Source organism: Ananas comosus, linkage group 16 (assembly GCF_001540865.1).
Source record: "Ananas comosus cultivar F153 linkage group 16, ASM154086v1, whole genome shotgun sequence".
NCBI classification, from domain to species: Eukaryota; Viridiplantae; Streptophyta; class Magnoliopsida; order Poales; family Bromeliaceae; genus Ananas; species Ananas comosus.
Window position 1 is genome coordinate 1,881,184 of NC_033636.1, and position 6,006 is coordinate 1,887,189.

Here is a 6,006-nt window from a genome sequence, read left to right on the forward strand (position 1 = left end):
AAATACAAAAAGTATATTATATTGAAGGGGTAAGGAAAATAGAAAGTTGTAATACCCTGAAGATTTTTTTGGAGTTAGGGATGTTTCTTTAAATAATTCTTTTTGAATTTGTTTTTCCCTACGGGATGAGTGAAGTTGTTCCTCACACTTAATAACTAAATTCTTTCCAAGTTACCCTTTGCCTTTTACATCAGAGTTTAAGGTAAAAATTTTGGTAACTTTGAAAGAGGGGTTGCTCGCAGTAAATCTATGCGAGTCCAAAGAAATCTGAGGAAAAAATCAATTCGAAAAAAGAAAATCAATTCGAAAAAAAGGATATGAAAGAAAATCAATTCGAAAAAAAAAAGAGTAAGTACAATCGCAGGAAAATTGCATGTAGAGAACATGGTAATCCACACACTAAAACTCCATAGCAAATTTCAAATATAGCATAAGTAATAAATAAGAGATAGAGAAACAAGTGAATTGCAGAATCGAAAATTAATTAGGCAACAAATTTATATAAAAACTAAATAGTTAGACAAAGTAACAAATAAATACAATAGAAGAATAAAACCAAATAGAAAATTAAATGCAATCTAGGAGAAATTAGAAGCAATGCATAGAACGTAGAGAATGAGCTAATCAATAAAATAGAAAATCAGGTAGGCAACAAATTTATATAAAAGGTAAAAATAGTAGCCGAATAAAAGCAAGTAGAAAATTTGTAGCAATTTAGGAGATTAGAAAGAAAGGAAGAGAAATAGTGAGGAAAAGAAATAAGAGGCAAAGTCGACAGCACACTTTTAAATTACTTTAGAAGAGGCTCAGATTGTTTGCTGCATATATAGTGATATAAGCACCTTCTCTAGCATGTAAAGCATGTAAGTTGCAAACCATACATAGCAACAAAGTATTTTAAAAATCAGCGAAAAATAAAGGAGTAAACAACATGGAAATAGAGAAAAGTGAAAAAAGGAATTAGGTAGTTCATGTTAAAGATTATGCCTTCTTTTTTATTGGCTTGGTCCATGCACCGGGTATATGGAATAAAGGAAAGCATCTCTTGAGGATTTTATTGGTGGATCCTAAATTAAGTTGGACTCGGATTCGGTTTTCCATGCATAAGGCTAATTCATGTTAATTATGAATTGGAGTAGATAAGGAGTTAGAACTATCCCTATATATATACAGTCATGTACAGATGTGGGTGTGGTCAAAAATTAATTAAAGAGAGGCTAATTAATTAAGAAGAAAAGGTGGCCGGTTCTTGAAGCCGTACGTATGGTAGCCGCATCAAAAGAAGGTGCGCGGCTTCTGCATGCAACGACGGATTGAAGTCGGCGGCGGAGCGGCGGTTCTCGACCAATTGCCTGAGCAGTTCAAATTCTTCGAAGCAACGACATAAAGGATTTTTTGTCAGAATTTTCTATACTTCTCTAATTTGGTCTCCTCGATTTTACGAAAAAAATTTCGGTATTTTCTTGGAGTTTTCGTTGGAACAAGAGAATAGAATTTTCTATACTTCTCTAATTTGGTCTCCTCGATTTTACGAAAAAAATTTCGGTATTTTCTTGGAGTTTTCATTGGAACAAGAGAATGGTGGGATTCACCATAAGGCTCTTGGTTTTTTATCCGGAGAAGACATAAGGTGTAAGCCTGTGTAACAACCCAGCCTACTAGCAACAATAACTCGTTGGGCCCAAACACCGGCCCAAAATGCTTAAGCCCAGTTATTATTATTAATGTCTAAGTCTCTAATATACCCAATCACATCCCTATTCCTATCCGATGTGAGATTATTGGGGTATGACAAACTCCCCCCGTTGAGGCCCTGACGTCCTCGTCAATCCAAATACACACACAGCCCAAGATCACCAGGCGATGTGAGACGCGCCTCGCTAGCTTTGTCATCTAGACCCTAGCATAGCCGATCACCTTGTCATACAGACTCCGACATAGCCTATCACCTTGTCTTTCAGACCCTGGCTCAGCCAAACCCTGGCTCAGCCAGACTAGCCACACATTTTTGACTGGTGAACTGGCTCTGATACCAAATGTAACGACCCAGCCCACTAGCAACAATAACTCGTTGAGCGCAACCACCAGCCCAAAATACTTAAGCCCAGTTATTATTACTAGTGTCTAAGTCTCTAATATACCCAATCACATCTCCATTCCTATCCGATGTGGGATTATTGGGGTGTGACAGACTACAACTGCATTTACAAGCTTTCTATTTGAATCACTGGTTAGGTTGACCCATAGGAAGACCTAAGGCGTGTAGGCACGTGCGAGCGCGGGGTATTCGAGATTTAATCTTGAGGTATATCGAGCTAAGAGGCTCGAAGGTTGATTTGTGTTTGTTACCTCGTGTTTCTTGTGCTGCAGGGTATGACATGTACTCGTTTTGGTGTTAGGAGTGGAGGCAGTGAGTGGACCAGCTCTCAGCAGTGAGGTGTCGGCAGGCTGCTTTTGCTACTGTGACCGCCCCACTTCCAACACAGGACATGGAAGCCTCTACGGGTCAATCCACAGGCACACAGGATTCACTCTTTTGAGTTATGTTGGATGGTTTTGCTGGTGGAGTTACCAAGGCGGATGTTTCGACCTTTATGGGTTCTTTGTCAATGTAGTGTGCGTCGGATCTGGCTAATGTACAGTCGTGATGTCAGATTTCGTGCATTCTAGTGCAATATAGGGTTATTGGTTGGCTTGGTTCTTAAATTTGTATATTTATGCATCATGGTTTTCTACCCCTCGAGATAGTTGGTTTTCAAAATAGAGTTTCCGGATAGGAAACAGTTTTAAAAAGGTTTGCAAATAGTTTTATGGATAATTAAATAGAGTTTAAAATCAAAGCTTCCGGGTGGGGAGCACTTTTAAATAGGATGCTTGTTGTATTGTACATTGCATCATCCAGCGCCGAAGGAGTGTTTAGAGACATGCATCATCTCTAAGGATCGCTAGCTGTATGAAAATGCATCGCATGAACTGTTTGTGCATTGGTAAATGTAGGTTGTTGTTGTGATCTTGATGTAGCTGTTAGTACGCCGTACAAATACAAAGGAGACTCTGTCCGAGTGGACAGAGAAACTTTGTATTTGTGGCGGGTCTGTATGTCACGTGGGCTTGGTTAATTCAAAAAAAAAAAAAGGCACGTTTTACGCAACTCTAGTTTCTAAAATAATACTTACTATAAAAAGGCTTTTAAAATTAGCCCCGGGGCATGACAGCTTGTACTTCTATTTCTTTATATAGTTGAATACATCTCTCTCGCTCTCCCTGTGGACGTAGGCAATTGCTGAACCACGTAAATCTTGGTTTCTTCTTTCTACATTTATTTCTTTTATTATTCGTTCGATTTTCTCTGTTCTTTCGTGTATCTTTGTTGGTAGCACATGACGAACAATCCATCCAGTTCTCAACAGTTCAGGAGAGAAATACAATACAAGGATAATTCCACAATATAATATCAAAATTAATTCAGTACAAAGTTGCAACCAAGAATGAAATCTTAGAAAATGTGATAATCTCACAATATAATATCAAAATTAATTCAGTTCAAAGCAGATAATGAAATTATAAAAAATGTGAAGTGATTAAACAGAACATGAGAATCAACATTTAACTTGTTTTTAATACATTCATCACTTTCGATTTTGCTAAAACCATCACTGGCTCCACTAATCAATTCATTCGATGTAGAACATCCATGGGACAAATGAGAACCAAATAAAGGAGGTATATTTAAAAATCTAATTGAGAAGAAAGTAGAAGAGTAGATAGAGAAGCAAGTATTCCGACAATTATTAAACGAAAAACTCGTCAAAGGAGGTATATTATTATTATTTTTTTAATACATTCATCACTTTCGATTTTGCTAAAACCATCACTGGCTCCACTAATCAATTCATTCAATGTAGAACATCAATGGGACAAATGAAGAACCAAATAAAGGAGGTGTATTTAAAAATCTAATTGGGAAGAAAGTAGAAGAGTAGATGGAGAAGTAAGTATTCCGACAATTATTAAACGAAAAACTCGTCAAAGAAAATCGATAAAGTAACTCAGTAGAAAATAGCTGCGAGCAATAAACATTTTAAAAACCTAAAGTAAGACAGTAGAAAAGAGCAATCAACCATCCCCTTTATTATTATTATTATTATTTTTGCTTGTTCCTTTCTGTTATGTGAAAAATCATTATTGCCTCTGTCAAACTTATTCGTACCATGCAAAACATCAACCGAACAAATAAAGTATCAAACCAAGTATAGCACCAGCAAAACATAGGCAGAGAGACAATAGCAAATAAAATAGGAACTACACATAAATGCATCACCACCAGCAATAGATAAGTAGAGAGATCGTACGGAGTAAAACAGGAAGCAAAAAAGCATAACAAAAAGAAGGAAGCGAGCAGGACACTATGCGTAAGAGCTTCACTACTGTGACCTACCAAACACAAGAAGAGAGAGTAGAAAGTACCAGCAAAAATTCATAGAACCATTAATTGGAGCTAATACATAATTAAGCTAGCACAGAGAAGACCTTCAAGATTAAATGGTTCATGAATGCTCTTAATCAAAGTGACCTACAAAAAAAAAAAAAAAAAAACAAAAACAAAAACAAAAGCAAAGAACAAAACATGTTAGTTCCCTGCATAAACAAAGGGGTGGATAGTGAAAACCTTAAAGAAGTACTGTTATTACTATTAGATGAATACCCTACCGCTAGATGTAAGCATGGAGGAGCATGTGCTATCACAAGGAAGGGCCACCCCTATTTATAGCATAAGGGCTCCTCTGACCTCTGTGAAGCAAAGAAGGAGGGTGATTATGCAGGGAGATACATAGAGAGAGAAGGCTCCAATGCCAAGGCACATTCGTACGACCTGACACTAAAGTGTTGAGTAGCAGTGAGCAGAAGATGACGACGGTGATCAATCCCATCATCACCAACCACCAGCACTTCTGACGGGAAGGGACTTAGAAAAGACAGAAAGAAGCATGTGAAGGGGAGGGGGAGTAGAAGAGAGCACCGTATAACCGCATGAACTTAGGTATGGTGCACAGACCTGTGGCCGGTGGCCAATCCCGTCACCAACGACCGGCAACATCTGTTAGAGAGGGGAAAGAAGTAGGAAAAGAAAAAAAATTGAGAAAAGTACAGAGAATGGATAGGGACGGTAACCTCAGGCTGCTAACCAGCCGCCGGTCCTCTCGTGCATGAGAACACTGGACGCGTTGCATTAAATGCAATGAGGAGAGAAAGTGACGACGAAAGGGCTACTGGAGATTGACACATATACTGTTTAGAACTCACATTTCATGCCCTTCTATAGATAGGTTGTACGATAATCGGAGCAGGTAACGACAACGAGAAAGGGCTGCCGACGATCGGCACGTATAGTGTTTAGAACTCACATTTTATATCTTTTTATAGAGCGACGACGAAAGGGTTGCAAGCGATCGACACGTATACTGTTTAGAACTCACATTTAATGTTTACTTATTTATAGGTTAAGGGGCTTCGTTTATTATTTTTTTTTTTTTTAAATAAACTTAGCTGAAAATGTGCTACAACTAGGCTTCGAATCTGGGATCTCGGGTACCACCCACCAAGCTCTTTGCCACTTGCCCTAGAGACGGTCGGTGCACACGAGTAATTTCTTATATATTGCTATTTAATTTTTTTTTTTTCAAATTTATCCTTTATTTTCTAAATGCCCTCTAAATTTTCAAATCTCCTCAAACCCTCAAGAGCAAAAGTATAATTTGAAAAAAGAAACTTTCGCTTTTTTATCCTTGACTGTTATTCAAAATTTTTTAAATTGATCTAAAAATTACCAAAATATTTTTCTAAATCCCAAACCTATTAGAAAAACCTAAGTATTTGGAAATATTTGAAGGGGTTTTTGAAAATCAAGTATATTAGATATTTTAAAATTTTAAAGAGTATATTAGGTATTATCTTTTTTAAAAAATAGCGTTTTTAGGAATAATTTGACAATAAAAAATAATTTAA